Here is a 24,515-nt window from a genome sequence, read left to right as displayed (position 1 = left end):
GATGTTTCCACGCCCACTCTGTGGAATCTTCCACCCGTGCAGGGCCATTATCCCTGTGGGAATTGTTCGGTGTGTCCCCAGACCAGGAAGACCACATCAGTGGACATAGGCACCTCTCGACCTTGGATACTCAAACGCCATACAAATTGTAATAGCGAAAGAGTTATATACCAAATCACATGTCCATGCATGCTAAGATATATTGGGATGACAACGAGGAAAATTAAATTACGCGTCCAGGAACACAAGAGTACGATCAGACGCAATAAACAAGCAACTCGTTTAACATCCCATTTTATACAGGCGAAGCATACGGCAAATGACCTACAGTGGGTGGTCCTTGAACAACCTTACATACCTGACCACATAACAGATATCTCACAGTTCTTACTGAGAAGGGAACAAAAGTGGGTGTATAAATTACGGAGTGACACGGAGGGGTTGAATGATGATATCCCGTGGTTACAACTCTAAGGCTCTGTTTTTCCAATTACACTGTGGGTATCAGTCTTTCATGAATTTTTCATGGTCCCTCGATTGTTCCACCCTTTGAATAGAGTGGTCTTTTACTTCTGGCTCTTTGTACTTGAGTTGGCCTATACCATCTAATAGGATGTAATATTAGCGTGTGTATCTTCTCACGCTTTTCCGAACGTTGTTTCATGCCTCCATTGAAGGGCGAGCCCACACTATCATGGGGCACTGAGGGAGGGTATTGGATTATATGAAACTGCCCTGGTAATAATGTCACTTGGACTGTGTGTGAGTCTTTTTCAGTCTGCACAGTATTAGAACATATGGCCCACTGTGATTGGTCTATATCTATCCTATGCCTGGACTCGATAGACGGGGTTTTCCTATCAGCAACCAACTTTCAGCGAGGGTCAGAGTACTGAGCGCTGAAAGTGTTTTGCTTTATTCCAGTAGGATCAGTCTGTGTTTTTTGGGACATTTAGTTCTATTTGTCACTATAGAGAAACATTATGTATTCGCCTTTTGCATGGCGCTTTGCCGCGTTCGCGATGATCGGACGCGGTCTGTGTATATTTCAACCAACACAGACCAACAAAACTCCATTGGTCTACATTGATCCAATCGCGTTACAGCTTCTAACTAGACACTCAACACTTTTGCGCCTTGTTTGGATTGGTCCAGAACTGACCAATAGCGGGGCTTGTTTCCTAGTGAGCAGTCACCCGGCGCTTAACGCATAGGAAATGAAGTCCGTCTTGGCTCCTTCGCATCTGATTGGATGCCTAAGTAGACGGCTTCGTTCCCTTGCAGGTCCGCAGCTTGACTACTTTGCCGTGCGGTGTACCTGATGTCCTCACCTCCCCCTCGACTCACAGTTTTGAGCGAGGCAACGACGGAGAGGTGAGCACTTGGGGCCTGTCGCGGATACTGCCTTCCTTCCTTTTTTGTAATACTTTTTGTAATATTTGCTGGGTAGATCTTGTTAACACTTGGTGGGTATTAGACGCTATTACTGGCCTACTGGCGATCTTCCTCTGAGCATTTACAGATATACAGGACACCATAAGAGCAAGGTTATGTCCTTTTTGGAAATATTTGAATAGGAACTACTCGTGTAGCCCTTATTCAGTGCTGCTTATTTTTCTGGCCTCTGGGTTTGGTGTGCCATTTTAAACTTGGTGTGCGGCCCCGTGTAGGGCCTGCCTAACCCTGCAGAGGCCCTTGTGTCAGCGCTGTTATCATGATACATGGACTCCCTTTTATACCATTGGGGGTGTTGATCTTTTCAAAACTGATTTAATGATACGTATGCTTTTGTATTTTCTTTCTTTTCTGCTTAGTGCGTGGCCTCCTTCACTGTGAGCAAGTGCCAGGTGAGGTGAGGTCTTTCCTCCCTGCAATTTGGGTGAGTGGTTTTATGTCGGAGTCTAGAGTGTATTTCACACCTAGATTTTCCCCTTGCTGACAATAAGAGTCATGTTTGTCGCTTTGTGTTCTGATTGTTTCATATACAGGAGAAGACTTCTGACTCCTTACTTTTGAAGGACAGATTCACTTATTGAGGCTTTCACCCAGTAAGTTTACTCACGTTTTTTCTTTATTGCAGTAGTACATCATAGGTCCTGAAGAAAGCCTTTTGAAGGCTGAAACATGTCGACCACTTAAGACTCATGATTAATAGCAATTCTTTGCATGCTATTTGCACTCTGCTTTTAACCATACCACCTTGATGGTCAGACCCAATAAAGTTTTTTATGACATCAAGGTAGGTATTTTTAACAACACTTGGATTATGAACCTTGTTTCTTTTCCTTTTCACACATCTTTTTGAGCACTGCAATTTAATCCTTTTCAGTCCGTGTCTCTGTTGGTTGAGGGTCAACGCAATGGTCCAAAGTTGTGCTAGCCTTGGGTACTTCCTCAGGAAGGGCATCATGGACATTGCCTTTGTCAACCATTTCACCCAGATGACGACATTCCGCTATTGAGCGGGCTGATGGGAATTTTTTCAAGGACCTCTGGGGCTCTTCTCTCCCTCTAGGTTTTTCTCTTCTCTTCTCCTGTTATCATATCTCAATCGTGGATAATCTGTACATTGACCTGTTGGTTTTGTTTTTTCACAGAGTGAGTACTTCATAGGCTCCCGCATACAGACTTCTGGTACCTCTCGTGTTGTGTATTACTTAGTTGGGGGACAAGGTACCGTTAAGTCTTTAAACACTTCTCCCCTTAGGCCCTCCCCTACCCAGTCTGGTTTGTTGGGTCTTTGTTTGAACCAGGGAATGCGTGCAGTTAATGGGCGTCTGAAGTCCGATAGGATGGGGGCAATGACTTTTGATAATGGTAGGTGTGGCTCCCGCATAGACTATATCCTGGTGAATGTGGAAATGTGGCCCAGTTTGCTGGATATGGTGGTAGTAAATAGAGCCGAGAGTGATCATAATCCCTTGGTCCTATCGATTAAAGAAGGTGCTTTTGCAGAGCCCACGGTGGCAGAGGCGTCCCTGCCACAGGTCTTATTAACCAACAATGAAAGAAGGGTTAGTTGGCCCAAAATAGCCCTGGATGAGGAGGTTTTGTTAAGGATTAGAACCATGTTGAGGGACAACATGGTTCTAATCAGCGGGTTCCGTCAGGAGTCGGTCCTTCTGGATAACATTACTACATTACATAGGGATCTTTTCCTAAATCTTAAAACCTTCTTTATTAAATCAACTGGCCCTAGTAGGAACAAGCCGAAGCCCCTAACCTGGTATGACGGCGCCTGCAGGGAGTCACAAAAGGCGCTACTCGCGGCTTTAAAGTTAAGAGACCAGACATTCATTCGCAGTTGCAGGGCCACCTATAAGGCAGTGCAGGCCACTGCTAAGAAGAATTGGGACGAGACCCGTTGGAAGGAATTGTTGGAGGCTTGCCAGAGCAATAATATGACTAAATTCTGGCGGCAGCTTAAATGGGGTAATCGCCCACAGGATAGATCCCCCTCAAATAGTGTTGAGCCAAGGGAATGGGTTGAGTATTTTGGGAATCAATTCAAAGAGAATGTCTCTAGTCCCGCAAACCTGATGCACATTACTTCCACCGAAGCCTTGGTTTTTATGTCTACTGAAGTGAGGGCAGTGTTAAGGGTTATCCAGGGGGGTAAAGCACCAGGTCCTGACTGCATACCAGCTGACATGTTTAAGCAGGATCAGGACCTTTGGGTCCCATATATTGTTCTCTTGGCCAATGCTTTGGCAAGGGGTGCGAAAGTCCCTGAATCATGGCTTGGGGCGGAGATCCTCCCCATTCACAAGAAGGGTGACCGCTCAGTAACGGCTAATTATCTTCCCATTATCCTCATCGATGCTGTACAAAAGATTGTGTCTCGCCTTCTTTTGGGTAGGATCCAGACTTGGATTTCTGACTATGATGTTTTAAGTCCTCTCCAGGCGGGTTTTCGGCAACATATGGGGACCCTAGAGCAAGTTTTTAGATTTATGCTATTATATTGGAAGGTGGTCCATCTTGGGGGAGGCCTGTTGTTTGCGGCATTCGTGGACCTCAGGTCAGCTTTCGACCTTGTACCCAGGATCAAGCTCTGGGAAGTTTTGCTGGATTTAGGTATGCCCAAAGAGCTGGTGGCGCTGCTGATCAATCTGCATTCAAATACCTACGCTAAAGTAAGATGGGGAGGTCCAGGGGAAGTTACTGACAGCTTCAAAGTTGCTAAGGGGGTTAGACAAGGGTGTGTGTTGGCCCCCACCCTTTTTTCCTTGTTTATTAATGGGGTGACCAAGTATTTTTCGAACTATCCTACGGATGCGCCCACCCTTGCTGGAAGGAAAATTCCCCTCCTCATGTTCGCGGACGACACTCTTATTATTTCTAAAACGAGGCAGGGCCTACAGTCCGCCCTGGCCAGTTTTGAGTGTTTTTGCAGCGAGCACGAGTTAGAGGTGAATGTTAATAAGACCAAATTTATGGTTCTGCGAGGCCCCAAGGCTGTGAAGGCCAAGGTGTCGATGAGCGGAGCCATTTTGGATCAAACGGAGGTTTTCACATACTTGGGTGTCACATTAAGTGAGAATTTGAGCTGGAAACCTCAACTGGATCTTATGACCCTGAAACATGCGCAACTTGGGGGAGCCTTACTGAAGGAGTATACAAAATCTCTCACCAAACCCATGGCACCGTTGGTTAAAATTTATGGTTCTAAGGTAATTCCTGCAACTATCTACGGTGCCGAACTGTGGGGGTATAGTGATTTATCCTCTTTGAGGGTGGCTCAGAATAGGTTCCTGAGAATGGCAACTGGCCTCCCACAATCAACACCCTGCTTACCTCTGCAGCTAGATCTAGCTGTCAAATCCTTAGAGGATGACGTACGGTACAGACCACTGGCGTTCTGGCGTCGTCTGTGGACCACACCGGAATTATCCCTGTTCGCTGAGGCCATCGATGATGTGAGAGGTCTTGAAGGGTCTCACAGGGTACCCTGGTTTTGTCATCTCAGGATGCTCTTGAAAAATTTGAACCTGGAGGCACTATGGGTTGATCCAGCACGCGCGACCTTTCCTTCAAAAAAGGCACTTAAAGATATTTACTGGCATTGGATCACTGAGAGGAGATCCGCTATGGTTGATGGTCCTACCATGTCACTGGAATTTTTGGTCATAAAAGATGTCCCTAAATACGAAGCCTATTGGGACTTAATCACCAAGCCAAACGATCGTAAACTGTACCACCAACTACGAGTAGGCTTGTTACCTGTGCGGGGGCTCACGCACTCATGGACAATTGGTGGTAGTGATAAGTGCCCCTTCTGTGTAACAGCAGTAGAGAACATTGAACATCTTTTTTTCTGCTGCCCCAAGTATTTGTTACCCAGGAAAGTTTGGCTTTTACCAGTTTGTCGGTTACTAGGCCCCAGATCTGCTGTTGCAGCGTTTAGGATTCTTAAAACTGATACTTCCCCCCCTATCGCTATTGGTGTAGCAAAATTTGTGAGTTGGGCGTGGTCAAACCTCACTCGCAACCTTGGCAAATGAAGCTCCCATTGTACAGCTTTTATGACTATTAGTTTTAAAGTAGCATTGTTTTTATCTAGCAAGGGGTCTTCTCGTTCATTATTGTCTAAAAATTTAATACTTTTTTAACATGGTTTTAAAATGTAATGTATTTATTATCTTATATGTAAAAGTCTATGAATTGTTTTTTTTATATGTACTTGTCTTTTATGATGCTAATCGAATAAAGACCTCTTGACTGACTGACTGAGAGGAGATGAACTTGGGTCTCTGCTCAGCACTCCTTGATGCTCTGAACCCTGCTGCCAGTTTTGCCGCTCACTGTCGACCCCAACCTCTCTGCAATTTGCAGGGGAAGCGCTTCGGAATTCACAGTTCAACACTGGGTGGCAGCTTCTCCTTTGTGCTCCATCGTACTTCATCGCTGACAGCTGGATTCTCTGATCTCCGTCGGGCCGTGCGTTGCGCAGGGGAAAGTTGATCCTGGATGCCTGAGCCAGTGTGTCGTCCTCGCAGCTGGGAGGGTGTTTCTCCCCTGACTGATGCCGCCAAATGGCTTGAAGTTTAGCTTGGGGAAGCTGTTGCATATTTGTACGCCTTTCCCCACAGATTTAGAGTTTAATTCCAATTCATTTTGTCTTCGTGAGGGGATGCTCAGCGGAGCATCACGAAGGTGCTGCTAGCCGATCGCCATCTTGCCTTACTCGAGCACTGGGAAAAACTAGAGATAACACTCTTCAGTCTTTTCTTTTGATGCTTGGAAAGAGGCACATGTGAACCTGAGGATGCTGAACTAGGCTGAGGAGACTTTTTTGTGGACTTACGTCTATCGGACTATCAACTGTGATAAAGGTGCCGGAACTGGTCTCCAGCTGTGCCACATCTAAGGTGTCATGACTGATGGCGAGGTCCTGCTTGAAGTCTGCTTTTCCCTCTATCTCAACTAAGACGCCAATTGGATAGAATGCCTTGGTGGGTGCCCTGTGTAGGAAGTTGAGGCCGAGCCCTGCCTTGTCACCGCTTTTCCCTCTAACCGGGCAGCTTTGTCTACTTGATGGCCTGCCCTGGGGACGCAACCTATGTAGAGCTTTATGTTTTAAAAAAAAGTGTGTGTAAGCTGTCAGGTGGAGTTCCACATTTGTCTATGATGTGAGAACATGAACAGGAAGTTTATTGGCGATATGTGGCTGTCTGAGGAGTAGCACCTGAACCTGAATAGGATTGTGCCTGCCTTCCACAATGCTGGCTCCGCCCCCTGTGGTGTCTGGGGCCAGGGCCTACACTGACAAAGTATGTGTTTGTGCACTATGAAAAAAATATTAAGTGCCCCAGAACTGGTGTGAACCGGGCACAGAGCCCTGTGCCCAGGGAAAAACAAAGACATATAAGTTATAACTATTGGGGCTATGACCCTGTTAGAAATGAAATATCTGGTTGGCTAAGGCTTGCGCCAAAGCCAGGCAGAAACCACCACTCTAGTCAGGGCAAGGTAGTTACACACCGAAAATAACCCCTGCTCACCCCCTTGGTAGCTTGGCAAGAGCAGTCAGGCTTATCCCAGAGGCAATGTGTAAAGCGTTTGCACAACACACACAGCAGCAACACACTAGGCACACCACAAAAGGAACTCCACACAAGGTTATATAAAAAATAGCCTTTGTATTGTCATAAACACATTGGAAACATAATCACACATTTACCATGTGCCAACTGGCACTAGGCAATATTCACAGGGGATTATATACAGGACCAGGCCAATTGGGTCATGGTCAGAACCATCAGAACAGGTAAGCAAATGCAAAACACAACCAGTAACTACTGGTACCGTAATGACCTAAGCATTATCACATTAACATTAGACACCATCCTAAAATATCAAAGCATGACATTAGGCAATAAATCACATTAGGCCCAAACCTCATTAGCATAAACACATTACGCACTAGGCCTCACCAGCATAAACACAGTATGCAATAGCCCCCTAAGCATAAATCACATGTAGGGGCAGAAATTAGGGGGCATAGGTCACATTTGGCATATACCTCACATAAATCACACTATGCAATCACCATCTACAATGACCCTAGGCCATCTGGTCATATACTGGGACTCAAAGGCCCTTTGTCCAGAAAGTCAGGGCTCTTAATCGGGCCTTCCAACTGCCCCTTTTGCTGCCTATGCAGCTGAAGCATAGTGCGCACTGCGCTGGGGCGTGGGGTGCTTCTCACTTCTTTCCTGTTACAAACACAAATGCCCCCAAGTCCCACTTCAGGACTTCTCAAGAAAAAGAAATGACCCCAAGCATTGCAGCTTCCCTCCTTCCAACGGGGCAGCTGTGGCATCACCCTGGGCACTGCTATGCCCCTTGAGCACAAAGGACACTGGCACGACAATGTCTGAGAAGCCCCAATCACCGGGCTCCTTCCTGGTGCCCCAAAGAAATGCCCTCTTTGCTGTAGCTGCCCACGCTCCCGCAGGGCACCTAGTTTCTTCAAAATCAGCACCCACTGTGCCTCTTGAGCCCCACTGCCCCAACGTTGCAAGAGGCAGACACGGACCCAGCCCAATCGGAGCCCCACTCACAGGGGCTCTGCTCCGAGGCTCTCTGCCTCCTCCGGTCTTGCTGGAGAGTGGGTCCTCTAGTCGGCTCCAGTAGCCCGGGAGGCGTCTCCTGGTTCCCATGGGCACTGTGAGCCCTCGAGGCTCCGGTCGGGCCACTCCTCTCGGGACTCGTATTAGCTGCTCGCCGGTTAATTCGACGTGGGGCTCCTCGTGGACATGGAGCCCTGCCCACAACCAGGCAGCACCTCAGCCTGGCTTCCTCCTCTTCTGATGCTGACGCGCCCTACCAGCAAGAGCCATGCCCACAGCCAGGTCAGATGCCTGACTTCCTGGGGTGGCAGTAGCTCATAGTTGGAGCCCCATTCCCGGGCTCTAGGGAAAAAAAAGGGAAAAGCGCCCCCGAAAGCATCAAAGTGGACGTGGGGGGGCTTTCCCTTCTCTCACAGGCATGCTCTGCCCGACTTCCGGGCCGCGGCGGTGTCGTTTCTCTGTGGTGAAATGTGGGATGGGTACTCGTCTGCAAACTACACAAAAATGCAGGGTAGGCTCCCGCTGGTGAATAATCCCAAATGTGGGGTGGGCACCCGCCGGCAAGAACACCAAAACAGCGGCAATGCGAGGTGGGCTCCCGCCGCAAATCAACACCAAAGCGGGGAGGGCTCCTGCTATTTTAAATAAATATAAAGTGGGGTAGGCAATAGGGGTGGGCGGAATGTGTGTAGTCACGCTACGCAAACCTCCGCGAAATAGTAAAAAATCTCTGCGAGCACGCAAAAGTTCAGCGAACATGCGTAATTGCTTGTTCCGCCTGTTCGCAATACTTTTTTCCTGTTCGCGAATGCTGTTTGCATGCTCGGCGAGAAATATCTTGCGAACATGCAAACAAGCAAAAAATTCCACGAAGCCGGGGATCACGTAATTTTTGACAATTCTGCTTTCTCCGCGAAACGCAAATTTACCCAAATTCCGCGAGTGGAACGGAATTTACCGCCCAGGCCTAGTAAGCACCCGCTTGGCTGCGCAAACTGCGGGGTGGGCTCCCGCTCTATAAAGCAGTACAGGGGAATCCCTACGCTGGGGATTCCCTCCCCAGGATGTGCAGCTCAGCGCAGCTGATGTAGGAAAACAGGCTCCTCTCTCCTGGGAGCAAAAGAAAGTGCTCAGGCGCTAGGAGCCACAGCTCCAGCAGAAAAAGTCCTTAAGGTTCATAGCTGGGCCCAGGAAGGCCAGCACACCAGGCACTCCAGTCGGACGGCAAGCCCTTGTGGCAGTTCCTCCTGGGCCCCAGAAGCAGCAAGCCCCCAACAAGTCCAGGAACAGCACAAACTCATGGGGTCACAGCCCCTATATTTATATTCAACATTCCTCTTTGTCTGCAGTACAGGGATTGGGGGAACCATCAAAAAATGGTTCAGGGGGAAATTGGAGCACTCTGTTTACCAGGCTCCTCTTCCCCATTGTCAGGTGGGGGCTAGGTGATCAGACACACCACAGGGGGCTGAGCCAGCATTCACTAGGACAGGCACAATCCTATTCAGGGGACTACTCCTCCCCCTACTTCGAATGCAGATGTCATATTCAGAATAGCGCTGACTCACCCTCCCCTCCTGGAGCCACACACACCTCCCAGCCCCTGTCAATCAAAAGCCAGATATGTACTTCACATCAGGCAGGCAGACACATAACACACAGAAATGCCAACTTCTAAAAGTGGCATTTCTAAAATAGTTATAATAAATTTGCACACACCATTGCATAGCATTTATTATCACTATTCCAAATATACCAAACTTGACCATGCTGCGCCTCTCATATCAGGAATTACCACTGAAACACTTATCAGGGAATCCCCAATGTATTCCTATGGGAGGGCAGCCCCACAGTAGTGAGAAATCAAAATGGCTGTTTGTCACTACCAGGACATGTTGCACACTTAAGGTACATGTCCTATCTTTTACCTACAATGCACCCTGCTCATAGGGCTAGCTAGGGGCCCTACCTTAGGGGTGACTGACATACAGTAAAAGGGGGTCACGGACATGGCACATACTTTAGGTGGAGAGGTGTGGTGCAGCAGCCAGGGCAGCTGACTTCGGAGCACAGGGTTCAGGGTTCGATCTCCGGCGGCAGCTCAGCACCATGTGACTCTGGGCAATAGCTCACTTAATTTCCATGACGACCCCCAGTGCCTTGAGACCAGTAAGGGTGAGTAGTTTGCGCTTTACAAATACGGATTTAATTATTATTATTTATTTTTTTAGGTGCCACATCACAGCGGCAGTAACACGCACAGGCTCTGTAATGGCAGAGGCCTGGAATAGGTTTGAAAGGCTACTTTGGTGAGTGACGCAATCAGCGCTGCAAGTCCACCAGTAGCATTTAATTAATCAGCCCTGGGTATATGAGATACCACTTTACAAGGGACTGACAGGTCAATTAAATAGGCCAAACAGGTGTAGACCAATCTTACCATATTTAACACAGAGAGCACACACACTTTACATTGGACAGTAGTGCTAAAGTGCCCAGAGTCCTAAAACCACCAACACCATGTCAGAAAAAAGGCTAGGAGAAAGGCAAAAAGTTTAGGGATGATCCTGTAAAAAGGGCCAAGTCCAACACAACCCATTTCCATCTAAAACGCAGGGTAGACCAATCACCACCTTGATGGGCTACCCTGCCTTATGCGATAGAACACGGATGTAGGCCCGCAACTGCAGGGACACCATCCAGCTCTATGCCACTCTGAACCCACGTGGTTCCCTCTGTCAAAGCTCTCAGGACCAATTAGGCTACCCCACTGGTACTCCCTAGCTGTCCATGGCCAGGACCAGGCCCTAGGCCACCCAGATGTCACTGGTCCTTGCCAGTCCACAGAGAGGGGGCAGTAACCCCTGGCACATAGTAACCATTCTCCCTCTCATCAGTGCAGTTCCAAACTGCCACTGATCCTCCAACCTAGAGTCCGCACCCTCAGGCTGACCAGAAGTCACGGGCAAGGATCTTCTCCCCCTACCTCTTCTTCTGAGGTTCCGTAACCTCCTCCTTGCAGAGGCACCCTCAGAACACAACTCGCCTACCAGCTGAAACGTCCCAACAGGAGGCCAGCTCACTCAGGCCCTTGGAGACTCTTGTCTTCAGAAGAACAAAGCACACAGCATAGTTCCTCTTTAAGCAGGGGACACAGCACACAGCACAGTCCTTTAGATATCTCCTCAGTAGAAACAGCAACTGCAGGTCAGCCCCCAGACACACAGCAATGGCAGGCAGCACTTTTCCTCAGTCTTCTTCAGCTGTTCTCTTTGGCAGAGATTCCTCTTCATCACGAAGTGGTAGTCTCCCAATCCAGGGTCTAAACCCTCAGGTTGCACCAGGGTCAGAGGCGAGGGCTCCTTCCCTCTGCACCCCCTTCCAGAGTGCTGCACCCTCCCAACTGGAGTGGTACCCCTGGAAGCCAAACGAGTCAGAACACTGGTTGCAGATGTCCTTCCCTCCAGGTCAGGGAGATCCTGAACCTGGCCTCCCAACCTTGGGGCTGAACCCCGCAGTTGAGCAATTGCCTGGCACGCCAGGACTTCTGGGTACTCACACAGTAGCACCCCGAGGGTAACACATGACTAATGTGTTGTGTGACAATCTGTCTGGCGCAGATCTCCCGACCCCTGTCCATCTGACAGTGCGCGAAGATCCCCAGGACAGAAGTGGTGTTGCCATGGTCACTTCTAGGAGACTCAGCCCTTCTGGCTGGTCTCTGGGCCACTGGTTCGCCCACTGGGGAACACATCCCCCTCTCACCCCTCAATCTGGACTTCTGCACCCTCCCAACTGGAACAGCACCGCCAGACACCAGAACCACTGGTGCACCATTTACAGATGCTCCTGGTTCTCCTGACACTAGGAGATCCTCCTTAAATGGCCTACACATACAGCCTAGGCCCCCGACCTGGTGTTCCCTTAATGAACACACCAGGCCCTGAGTTTTGGATACCTTGGGACACCAGGTCCCATACTCACTCCTTCTCCACTGAGACAGGGCGTGAGCCCTTACACCCCTACCACTATACTGGGACCTAGCTGACCTACACTGAACCTCTTCCACCTCACAGGACCGGAAGATACCCGAGCCACTACTTTTGGAATCACTCCCCAATGCCTCTTCAGACCCATGGGCACACAGCCAGATGTATGCCTCCCGCGCAAGCTCCCTGGGATCAGAGAACTCACACTCCAACAGGTGTTGGCGCAACCCCGGAAAACAATTACTGAACATGTACTCTCTGACAACCAGATTGAACAGCCCTTCAAAATAATTTGCTGTGCTACACATCACCCAACCTTCCAGGGCATCACAACACTCATCCACAAAAGCCCCCAAAGACTGGTGAGACAGTTTCTTACTGCCCCTGAACCTCTACTTATACCCTTTAGGTGTGACAACCAACTCCTGGGAAATAGGTACAGTTTTCTGGGCTCTGGGAGTGGGACTTCCTACACTGGACTCACTTCTGCTGCCAGCACTGGGCCCCACCCTCACTGGTGAATCCAGACAACTCAAGCTACACTCGGGATAACCCACCCTCCAGAGCTAGCTTTTTCACCTCCACATTCAGCTGCACTAGCTCCACGTTGAGCCTTTCAAATGCCAGCTGATTCTCCCTTTCTTTCCTCCTATCCACCCACTCTTCTGGGGACAGGGAAAGAGATGGGGCACTGCCCCAGTCACTGGACCTAGCAAGGGACTCCCTATCTATGGGGTCCTCCCCACCTACTGGCATCCCCGCCCTGTAATTTTCTCTCTCCTCCTGAGGTACTCCAAAAGGTTATCCTCATTATAGGTTAACCCCATCTTAGCAAGATACACAACCCACAGTTCAACAGGAGAACACAAGTCAAAAAATTACACTTTTAGGAGAAGAACAATCAGTAGAAATAATCCCCAAACATGTGATTCTCTAAATACAGAGTTTGCAGTGCAACCAGTTGTCGCTGTGGTACTGCGCAAACGCAAGTCCTTTCCTCACCGCTGACAACCAATGTTATGCCAAAGCCAGGCAGAAACCACCACTCTAATAAGGGCAAGGGAGTTACACACCGAAGATTACCCCTGCTCACCCCCTTGGTAGCTTGACATGAGCAGTCAGGCTTATCCCAGAGGCAATGTGTAAAGCGTTTGCACAACACACACACACACACACACAGCAGCAACACACTAGGCACATCACAAAAAGAACTCCACACAAGGTTATATAAAAAATAGTCTTTGTATTATCATAAACACATTAGAAACCGAATCACACATTTACTATATTCCAACTGGCACTAGGCAATATTCACAGGGGATTATATACAGGACCAGGCCAATCGGGCACGGTCACAACCAGTAACTACGGGTACCACAATGGCCTAAGCATCATCACATTAGCATTAGACACCATCTTAAAATATCATAGCATGACATTAGGCAATAAATCACATTAGGCCCAAACCTCATTAGCATAAACACATTACGCACTAGGCCTCACCAGCATAAACACAGTATGCAATAACCCCCTAAGCATTAATCACATGTAGGGGCAGAAATCAGGGCGCATAGGTCACATTTGACATATACCTCACATTACAAAAATGATGCAATCACCATCTACAATGACTCCAGGCCATCTGGCCATATACTGGGGCTCAAAGGCCCTTTGTCCAGAAAGCTTGGGCTCCTTATGGGGCCTTCGAACTGGCCCTTTTGCTACCTATGCAGCTGAAGCAAAGTGTGCACTGCGCTGGGGTGCTTCTCACCCCTTTCCTGTTGCAAACACAAAATGCCCCCAAGTCCCACTCCGGGAATTCTCAAGAAAAAGAAATGGCCCCAAGCGTTGCAGCTGCCCTCCGTCTAGCGAGGCAGCTGTGGCATCACCCTGGGCACTGCTGCACCCCTCGAGCACAAAGCACACTGGCACCGACAATGTCTGAGGAGCCCCGATCACCGGGCTCCTTCCTGGTGCCCCAAAGAAAGGCCCTCTTTGCTGTAGCTACCTGCGCTCTCGCGGGGCAGCCAGTTTCTTCCAAAATCAGCACCCACTGTGCCTCTTGAGCCCCACTGCCCCAACGTTGCAGGAGGCTGACACAGACCCAGCCCAATCGGAGTCCCACTCCCCGGGGCTCTCCTCTGAGGCTCTCTGCCTCCTCTGGTCTTGTTGCTGGAGAGCGGGTCCTCCTCTGGTCGGCTCCAATAGCCCAGGATGCGTCTCCTGGTTCCCGTGGCCACCGGGAGTCCTCGTGGCTCCAGTTGGGCCCCTCCTCTCAGGGCTCGTCTTGGCTGCTCTCCGGGTACTTTGGCGCGGGGCTCCTCATGGACACGGAGCCCCGCCGACACCCAAGTGGCACCTCAGCCTGGCTTCCCCCTCTTCTAATGCTGATGCACAGTGCCCAGCAAGAGCCATGCCTACAGCCAGGCCAGATTCCTGACTTCCTGGGGTGGCAGTAGCTCGTAGTTGGAGCCCCCTTCTCGGGCTCTAGAAAAAAAAATTAAAATCACCCCAACAACCTAAGAGTGGAAACGGGGGGCTCTCCAGTCTCTCACAGGGAGCCCCGCCTCGAATCAGGCACAGAGTTGCCTGCCTTACGCTCTGGCCTCATTTCCTTCGCCGGGCCCCCTTACAACCAGGCATGCTCTGTCTGACTTCCGGGCCACGGCAGTGCCGTTTCTCGGTGGCGAAATGTAGGGTGGGCACCTGCCTACAAACTACACAAAAATGCGGGGTCGGCTCCCGCTGGTGAATAATCCCAAATGCGGGGGCACCCACCTGCAAGAACACCAAAACAGCGACAATGCAGGGTGGGCTCCCACCGCAAATCAATAGCAAAGCGGGGTGGGAACCCACTATTTTAAATATGCATCAAGCGGGGTAGGCATCCGCTCGGCTGCGCAAACTGCGGGGTGGGCTACCGCTGGTGAATAATCCCAAATGTGAGGTGGGCACCCACCGGCAAGAACACCAAAACAGTGGCAATGCGGGGTGGGCTCCCGCCACAAATCAACATATTTTAAATATGCATCAAGCGGGGCGAGCACCCGCTCGGTTGCGCAAACTACGGGGTAGGCTTCCGCTTCATAAAGCAGCACAGGGGAATCCCTACGCCGGGGATTCCCTCTCCAGGATGTGCAGCTCAGCACTGCAGATGCAGGAAAACAGGCTACTCTCTCCTGGGAGCAAAAGAAAAGCGCTCATGAGGCGCTAGGAGCCACAGCTCCAGCAGAAAAAGTCCTTAAGATTCATGGGGCATAGCTGGGTGCAATGAGGCCAGCACACAGGGCCCCCAGCAGGGAAACAAGCCCTTGTGGTGGTTTAATGAGATGCTTGGTAACCAGTTATGAACCCTGGGCGCTCAGCAAATTCTGGGAAAGTAATAACAATAATAATAGTACAAGATGGTGCTCTAGGAGGTAAATGCGAGGCTGGTTACCACAACCCCAATATAATCCACTTGGTGGAAACAACAATACAAAAGGGCCCCTCCGAGCACACAATAGTCTTTATCAAATGTCCACTCAATTCGTCTTCGTCTTATGTAGTCTACCAAATTTGTTTATTCACAAGTTCAAGTTCGTAATCCAAAGAAAAACAGCTCCAAAATTAGCCAACACATGTTTCGTCTTGCTAAATATAGCATTCAACTTCTTCAGGGCTGCAACCCAAATAACATATTTAAGTATAGCTAAGATGTTAACTTAAACAAAATTAACTTAACTGTGCAGAAATAAAATTATTAGAAAAAGTTATACACCCCTAGCCACTGCCCGTGTCAGACATGAAAAAGGAAGGAAAGTACCAAGTTCCAAGGAAATCGTCACCCAATGTATTTGCTCAAAACTTAAAAAATCAATCATTCCTAATGAGCCAAATTCTACCAACCTTATATTCCACTTAATCTTCAGTAAATATATTCCTCAATAGTATCCACCATCTCATACACGTTCGAAATCAATCTATCAGGTCCCTATAACAAATTAAACAACCGCGATAGGTATAATAAATCTGCGCACACCATTGCGTAGCATTTATTATCACTATTCCACATATACCAAATTTGACCACGCTACGCCTCTCATATCAGGAATTACCACTGAAACACTTATTAGTGAACCCCCAATGCATTCCTATGGGAGGGCAGCCCCACAGTAGTGAGAAACCAAAATGGCTGTCACTACCAGGACATGTCACACACTTAAGGTACATATCCTATCTTTTACCTACAATACACCCTGCCCATAGGGCTAGCTGAGGGAAGTTCGGAGCCTCGCGCGCTCCCTACTGCTCCATCCTCCCTGTTTCCCGGTGTTAACCGAGAAGAGAGGCCAGCATCAGGAGCCACTGATAGCTCCAGAATCCGGCCCGATTGGCCCTGCGAGGGAGGAGAAGCTTACAAGGCACACTGTTGGTGCCTGCGTGTGCACATTTCCCTGCAAAGGCAACCCCAGGTGAGGAGGGTTCCAAAGCACACTCTTGGTGCCTGTGGGTTCACACAGCTGCGCCACAAGATTGCAGTCAGCTGTAACATGGGGGCATTCATTGAAGGAGACATGGGTGAGTTGCATCCCCACCCCCTTTACATTGAGCAAGTTGTCTTGGATTCATTGGCATCTAGGGGGGCTAATTTGGGGACCTTGTGATCGAAGGGACACGCAGTAGGAAGAACCCTCACTTTACGTTGAGGTGGCATTACGGGGTGAGCCTAGGACAGGGACCCCGCTTAAGAGTGTACTGATTTGGGGACAGTACCCATGTGGCAGGGGTGCTATGGGTTCCTGCTGTTGATGTGGGATCATATGTACACCCTACTAGTGTTCCAATAGTACGCACTAATGATGTGTAATGATGGTACATTGGTGCCCCGATGTATTTGCATAATGTGTTATGCGGAGTACCCATGTATGCAGTGATAGTGATGCACTGCACCACTGCTAATAAGGTTTACCTAATGTGCTGTGCTAGGTGATGTTAGGTTGTTTATGCCCAAGAAGGGATAATGTGAGGCACACCGCAGCAGGTACTGTGGGTACTTTGGTGCCTTATTGCCACTGATATGTGCATAATGTGTGCTGTTAGAAACAGTCTCTACCAGTAGTGACTAAGTTGTGCTAATGATTTGGTACACTGTTAGTTAATTAGGATATTTGCCTAATGCATTTGTGCTAAGTGCACTGTTACCAGTAGTTACTGGTTGGTTTTGCCAATTGTGAGTCTGATGGTTATGACGGTGGCCCGATTGACCCAGTAGGTGTATATAATCCCTGTAAAGTAATACCTAGTGCCAGGTGGCACATTGTATATATGTGATTGCATTCTAATGTGTTTTTTGAGTAATACAAAGGCTATTTTATATAACCTTGTGTGGAGTTTCTTTTGTGGTGTGCCTAGTGTGTAGCTGATGTGTGTGTGTGTTGCACAAACGCATTACACATTGCCTCTGGAATAAGCCTGACTGCTCGTGCCAAGCTACCAAGGGGAGAGCAGGGGTTATCTTCAGCGTGTAACTCCCTTGCCCTGACTAGAGTGGTGGTTTCTGCCTGGCTTAGGCGCTTGCCCTAGCCAACCAGAAATCCCATTTCTAACACTCCTAACATTTACCCATCCTTTCCCACGGACGTCCCTCTAAAGGTCACGTGAGTTGGCACTCTTAATCAAGGACCCAACTTTCTCTGAATCCAATGACTCCATTTTGATTATAGGGATTATAGGTCCCTCATTCCCTTCAAAAATCATACTGGAAATTAGAAGGAAGATGGATAGGAAGATGGCTGAGGGAGAGGCAATACACACCCACTTCCATCATATACTATTAAGATTTCCGGGACACTTGGACGTCTGCACTATAAAAACGTAATTTATTGTGGGGTGTGGTAGACGAATATCCTGCTTCAGAGGGCTGTTCATTTCCTTTGTTTTTTTAGGATCATTCATTTAAGGATGTTCCATGTATATTTTAATAAAACAGGTTCGTGTTTTGAAAGACGAGAAGGAAAGAGCTTTTCATATAAGCCCACAGAAGTTCAACACCTGTCGAACCTCGCAGTCCCCTAAAGCATGCTCCGCCTTTGCCTCGCGAGCATTATACAAATACAGTTACAAAACATTATAAAATTCAACGCCCCAATCTTGCATTAGTCAAATAGAGATCATGGAAGTCCATCGAAAGAGAGAACAGAAGGAGCAGGGATAAAGAGCACATAAAGAAAGGAGAGAGGGTAGGAGGGAGAGGTAGAGTCAAAGTGACAGAGAAAGCGCGAGAGGGAGGGGCAGAGTGACGTAGAGAGGCAATGACTGTGCATAAAACATTCAAAGAGAATGTCGTGAGAGAAATCTTGGAAGCATCTGGACACAGAAAAAGGGAGAGCAGGATGAGGAGATAGAAACTCGGGTGGGTGTTCAGGCCTGGATTGTCCATATGGCACCTCTAAGATTGTACTATGCTGTAATATTTTTTAACAGATAAAAATAAATTTCAATAAAGCAAAAGAAAATAGAGTCGTTCTGCTAACTGGTTTGTCTTGAAGCTAAAAACATAAGGTACAACTGAAACCTCAATTTACTGAAACCAATCCACCGGTGGCGTAACGTAAAATGATGCTCCCACCTCGCAGAATGTGGAGTCTCCCACATCGGACTAATATTCCTTTGCCTGTTGGAATGGGGCATATCCTGGAGGGTTGGTTGGGACGCCCCCCGGCGCCGCAGGGGTTGCATGTGGGCCTGTGTTACGCCCCTGCAATGCACAGTCGGTAAATGATCATCTGAAACAATAACACGCTGTCCCCAAAATATCACAACCATAACCAACTTTCTCTTCAGCGCCTCTGACCCTCACCGCGCCCGCCCACTATAATAAGCACAAAAACAGGTGTGCGGCCATCACTTGCGTGTCCCCTCCTCACCTGTGTCTATATGTCTACCCTACACTTCACAAAGCCTGGAGCCCGCTACCGGCCAGAAGGCTGCAGACGTAGGAAACGTGCCCCCTCCTGTAGTTTGTTGTGTTCGGCAGTAACATTAGCTGTCGCCACAAAAGACAAAGAACCATGCCGGCATTGTTCACAGCTGAAATTGAGCCATAGGGTGGGGATGGCGACGAGAGGAGGGAGGGAGGAAGGGAAACGGAGCAGGGAGCGCTCGACCCAGGCACAGGTGTAAGAAACGCTGAGCACATTCGATTGGTGGCTCGCCTACCCTTTGGGTATCTAGCAGAAAAAAGCTGCGCTTCCACGACTAAGCAGACAACCCCCTCCCAGGATGACAGCCTTACGGCTCTGGGTACAGCACGCAGCGTGGCTGAGTGCCCAAGCACAGAATATGCAGAGATGCTGGGGGTACCTCGGCTCCTGTTAGGCTTTTCCTTCAAGGGCTGGCTTGGACATGGAGTTCATCGGGAACGCTGGAATGCTCTGTATGCACAAGAGCACTGTGGGTGTCCTTGTACGAGCTATGGCTGCTGCTGGCGTGTGCATCTAAAGGAGGGACGATGCTTGATGGCTGTTTTTCTGCCCCACAAGCTGGCTCTTTCTGGCGTCCTGGACAGCCTTCTCCCTGAGCTCGGTGCCCTTTCTGCCACAGCTGTCTCTTGTATTTGTGCGGGGAGAGGAGAGGCTCGTAGCTCTGCTGAGCAGGATGGGAGTTGCCGACGATGGGGCTCTGACATCACGGATCCAGGAAGAGATCCGTTACTGCAGCGGGGAGGAGAGCATTCGAAAAGGAAGGCGGGGGGAAGGGGAGGACCACAGGGATATTGGAATATTAGACAGAAAGGACACGAGCTCACCCGAGAGAAAAGAGGCAGAGCACCATGAACTGAGGCACGGAGGTCGAGGAACATGAAAGGATAAAAGCATCGACGGACAGAGGGTGAGAGGAGCAGAGCACCAGACCGGAGTAAACAAGTCACCAATAACAGACGAGAATGTGTCACCGTCACCGACACACCAGAGGGGACGGAGAGAAAGGAGGAGCAGCGCCACATCCAGAGACGGACAGAGAAGTATGTGGCGAATAGTCAGAGTAGATGGAGAGGACAAAGTACACCTGATAGATGTGGCAGAGTGCTTGCGGGGGAGGGTGAGAAAGAGGAGGTGAACACCGCCATACAGTAGAATTGAGGACCGCAGAAAGCTCTCCTCCTTGCGGATGGAAAGTGATGGCACTCCTGCTACCTTTGGAGACAAGCCCCTTGCACCACCGGAGCGTCACTTTTTGTGACGCTACGTTAACAACAAAATCATATATATGAGGCCAGTAAAGCAGGCGTGCAACGCCCATAGGGCTGAAAGGGCTTCAGCCCCCCCCCATTCGTGTGTCTCATCCCGGCTGCTGAAGCTCGAGCTGCTGTGGGCTCGGCTGGGCAGTGTCTGGAGTCTTTTCTCCGGCACACCTGAGTCGTTCACAAGTCTTGAAAGACCATTTGGATATTTACATGCCTTTGTTAACTGGTTACTGATGCTTAGTTTATTTTTCTGGTTTCAGTACCCCCTGGGCCCCCACTCTGCCTATTCCTTACATTTGTATATTACATTTTCTGCTGTAGTGTGAGAATGCATTTCATAACAAGCATTTGCAATGCAATAGGTCTCGCATTTGTGAGAGTTAGAGCTATTTGTGTTGTAAATGACAATCTCTTTTACCCATGTGTTTTGGTTTGGAGTGGAATTATTTGGGCTGAATTAAAATTGTTGTGGAATTGTGTGCGGCGAAATTGTGTGGTGTGCAGTGGTTTTTTGAAGTGTTATGTGGATACTCATTACGTGGTATTGAGTGCACTGAATTATGTGGAGTGGGAGTGTGTGTTATGGAGTGTAGTTATGTGGAATGCTATTTTATTTTGTGGAGTGGTATGTAGTGGAGTTTGATTATGTGGGGTGCTGTTTAATTTTGTGGCATGATGTGGAATTCTGTGGTGTGGATTGAATGTATGTGGTGTGTTGTGTAGTGTTGATTTATGTTTTTTTTTGTTGAATTATGTAATGTGGAATTGAAATGTGAAGAGGTGAACTGTGTGGCATGGAAGTGTGTGGCATTGAGTGAAATTATGTTGATTGGAATGATGTGGCATGGTGTGGAGTATATTTGTGTAGATTATGTTACCAAGTTTAAAAATGATGACACATAATTACAAAGAAAGTCAGCCTTTCATTGGGCACAAATTCATAAAATCAATACACGTTGCTTCCATCAAAAAATGTCTGAAACGCACAAACATATCTTTCATTTCTGACCCAAGCAATGAGGAGCTGCAAACAAAACATACATGTTCAACATGAGCAGGGAACAAAGAAAATAGTTCCAAGACCAAACACTTCAACACACCAGTGGAAACTTACCAGTAGTTAGACGCTGCTCTCTGGGTGTTAACAGAAAACAACAAGCATTGGAAAAGCTTATAGATTTGACTTATGCAAGAGCTATTGGCTTTGGCAATGTCTTTTAGCCATATTATATAGCGCTAACAATCAAGTTAGGAAAAAAAAATATGACGCAGACAGCACTGGATGGAGTGGGCAAGCAAGGATGGGAGTAGGGGATGGGGATGACACAAAGTTCTTGGAGGCATTTCGTGTTTATGACTGGTGAACAGAACTAGCAACAGGATGGGATATGGTAAGCAGCAATGTAGAGCGGGACAAGGGAAATGGGCAGCAAACACATGCACTCTTATGTAGTGCTGTGACTAAATGTACAAGTGGCAAGTCACATTTTTTTTCTGGTGAGGTTGACAAGCCCACTGACATTATGTAAGTGAAAGGAAAAGCAAGCAGTATAAATGGGGGGTGAGGGGAGGGTAGTCGTGCAAGCCTTACCACTCACCATCCACATCCTGTAGTGCATTCTGCTCTGGCATAGAATCAGAGTCAGATCCAAAACTTCTGGTAGCTGTGACATGAGAGAGGCACAGGATTAGAATCAGGCTGCATGAAAACAGTTGCGCTATTGTAATTTTGAGGAGTGACATCAGTTGAGCTCAGACCAAAGACGTAGGTTCAGGATCTGATGTATATGTTGACACCAGTCATTTTCCGGCACAAGCATCAGGATGCAGAAACCAGGGTCCAGTGTTGAATTCTGCTCCAGATTTGGTACGGATGCAGAAGTAGGTTGCAATGGGGAAAGATGGGACAGGGAAGGGACCTAAGGCTGAAACAAGACTAAAGGCCCCTAAGGAACTTTGAGGCCCGAACACACGCATGAGGGAGTCTGAAGCACAATATCTGCAGAATGGCCTCTTTGAAGACCTCGATCTGCTGAAGGGTTGATGACTGCCCATGTAATTCGGAGTGCGTCATGACCCACTGAGGAATCACCTCAGTGACCTCCATGGAGTGCGACTTACATCTTAACCCTCTTCCATCTTTTTCCTAATGTCCAAGTAGCAGGATGGGATCAAGTCTTGCCTTGCTTCAAGAATAAGTGGTGAAGTGGAACAGTCGCAGAATGGGCACTGCGATCAGGACATGCGACTTGCACCAGGTCCAGGACCTACGCAAGCCATGACTACTTATTGTGCTTGTTCCGTATCAAATGGGGTGACCCAGTATCCCTGTGAACCTGGGCGATAATGTTATTATTGTAAACAGTTGGTTCATTCGGGTGAGCTCTATTTCTTTACAGTATCATACTTATATGAAACATTAAACATTTATTCATTCACTTAAAACAATTGAAGTGAAGTTAATGCTTTTCCTTCTTTAGCATTAACTTCACTTCAATACTTATTGTGCTAGGCAACATACAGCTTCGCCACAAAGCATCATTAGCTTGTCAATTAGGGTGACTAGGCGTCTCGGATTTGTCAAGACAGACCTGGTTTTGCACTAGCTATCCTGGCAGATTTTGGCAAATTTAGCAGAAGTCCAGGTTTTCACAGAGGATTGACTAGAAACAGAAGGAGGCATGTCTTTTATATGTATTTGAAGGCAGGACGAGTCAGTAGTTCTTATCAGAAAGCAATTTAATTAGTACTAAGAGGCTAGGTGTACAAGCTGCATTTATGTAGTCCTTTTGTGCCACATATGTATTGCTATGTTTACAAGCGATGTCATCACTACCACTCAGATATAACATTGTAGTCCTTCTACGTCTGCTAAACGTCACGGTTTTTGGGTTTTAAAACCTGGTCACCGTATTGTCAACAAAGACACAACACAAGGGCAGAGGGGGCCGCCATGTAAGGTATGGGCAACTAGCAACGTAGAAGACTGGCGGAAGTGTTGCTCCATGAGACGTATATTGTTCCATGTCAGCAGTTTCTGTTAATCTGTAAGAATTTCTTATTTCAGTGACACAACCTTACCTGCAGACAACGTGCAGCTCCGCCGAAATCTCCGTATTGCATCCCAACTCTTCTACCACTGCAAGATCGTCCTCCTCCGCATCGACTTCCTCCTCTTCCTCAAAGGCGATGTCCCGCAGTAGCAGCACCTCCCGCCACAGTGTACTCAGTGATCCCACGTGGACATTTTTGCTACTTATATCCAGGACTTCGTATTCGGGCAGGGTGCACCGTTCTCCTCGTGTGCTCTCTTCCCCACGGAAGATCTCTTCCATGTTGCTCTGCATTTCGATTCTAAGCTTCTGCGATAGGGCATTGCTCCTCCAACAGAAACCAGGCGCTTTGTATTGTGGGACTTATAGTTTTCCTGAGCATTTTTTTAAGGTTTGGGCATATATTATTTTAGTGGCTGCCAAGGAGGCTGCTAGCAGGGGACTCCTCTTTTCTTTTGTTGGCCATTGACCAAAAGTTTAACGATTCATATTTCCACCTATACATTTCTTATGAAACTTCCAAATGAACTACAGTCCCCAAAAAGCATGGATGCACATGCGCGCGTACTTTAACTGCTCGGGGAGAAAGAAAACGGGTGGCACAATAATCTCACAAAATACTCGCTTAACTCCGGTGCCTGTTAAACAAGCGGCAGTGAAAGCGATCGCGAAAGTGAAAGCGATCGATATTGTAAAACAAACAAGCCAGCGAGTGGCGCGCGCGCGCGCACCACAGCGAGACATGTGGTTTAAATTATCGTGCCTGTGTCTGGGCACGAAAATTGAAATCACATGGCGGCATTGTGGGTAACCGACACCAATAGGCCATGGGCGGAGCAATGCGCCCGCCTTTGGCCAATTGCGTACTGTCTTTGTTAAAAAGACGCATGCAGAGGCCAATAGCGTGGGCCAAAAGGAAAAGCACACGCACAAGCGTGTGCGATTCCTAGGTCCGTTTTCAAACCCCCTACATGAGGTCTCTCGCTGAGCGAGCAGTGCTACACACTGCCACGCTAGGCGCAAGACCTAAAAGGAATATAAAGTAGGGTTGCCAAAAGAAAAATGCCTGCCATGTGTTGTTTAAGGAGCCTGGAAAGACCTTGTCTTGACACTAAATAGGGTTATAAATAAAAAAGTAGGTATCCATTTGTATAGTGACTTTTCTCTCTTT

General features: G+C 48.3%; 1 protein-coding gene across 1 annotated transcript in view; it reads right to left on the bottom strand.

The window, feature by feature from the left end:
- The window catches only part of KIF1A (kinesin family member 1A), a 2,072,061-nt gene extending 2,052,533 nt beyond the window's left edge, over positions 1 to 19,528 (bottom strand). The window contains exon 1 of the mRNA XM_078667093.1: positions 19,409 to 19,528. The gene's annotated coding sequence lies outside the window, so the exon portion shown is untranslated. The remainder of the gene's footprint in view (positions 1 to 19,408) is intronic.
- Positions 19,529 to 24,515: the final 4,987 nt, after the last annotated feature.

The sequence above is a fragment of the Lissotriton helveticus genome, chromosome 11 (genome assembly GCF_964261635.1).
Source record: "Lissotriton helveticus chromosome 11, aLisHel1.1, whole genome shotgun sequence".
NCBI classification, from domain to species: Eukaryota; Metazoa; Chordata; class Amphibia; order Caudata; family Salamandridae; genus Lissotriton; species Lissotriton helveticus.
Note: the sequence above shows the minus strand (reverse complement) of the source record. Positions and strands in the feature narration are given on the sequence as shown.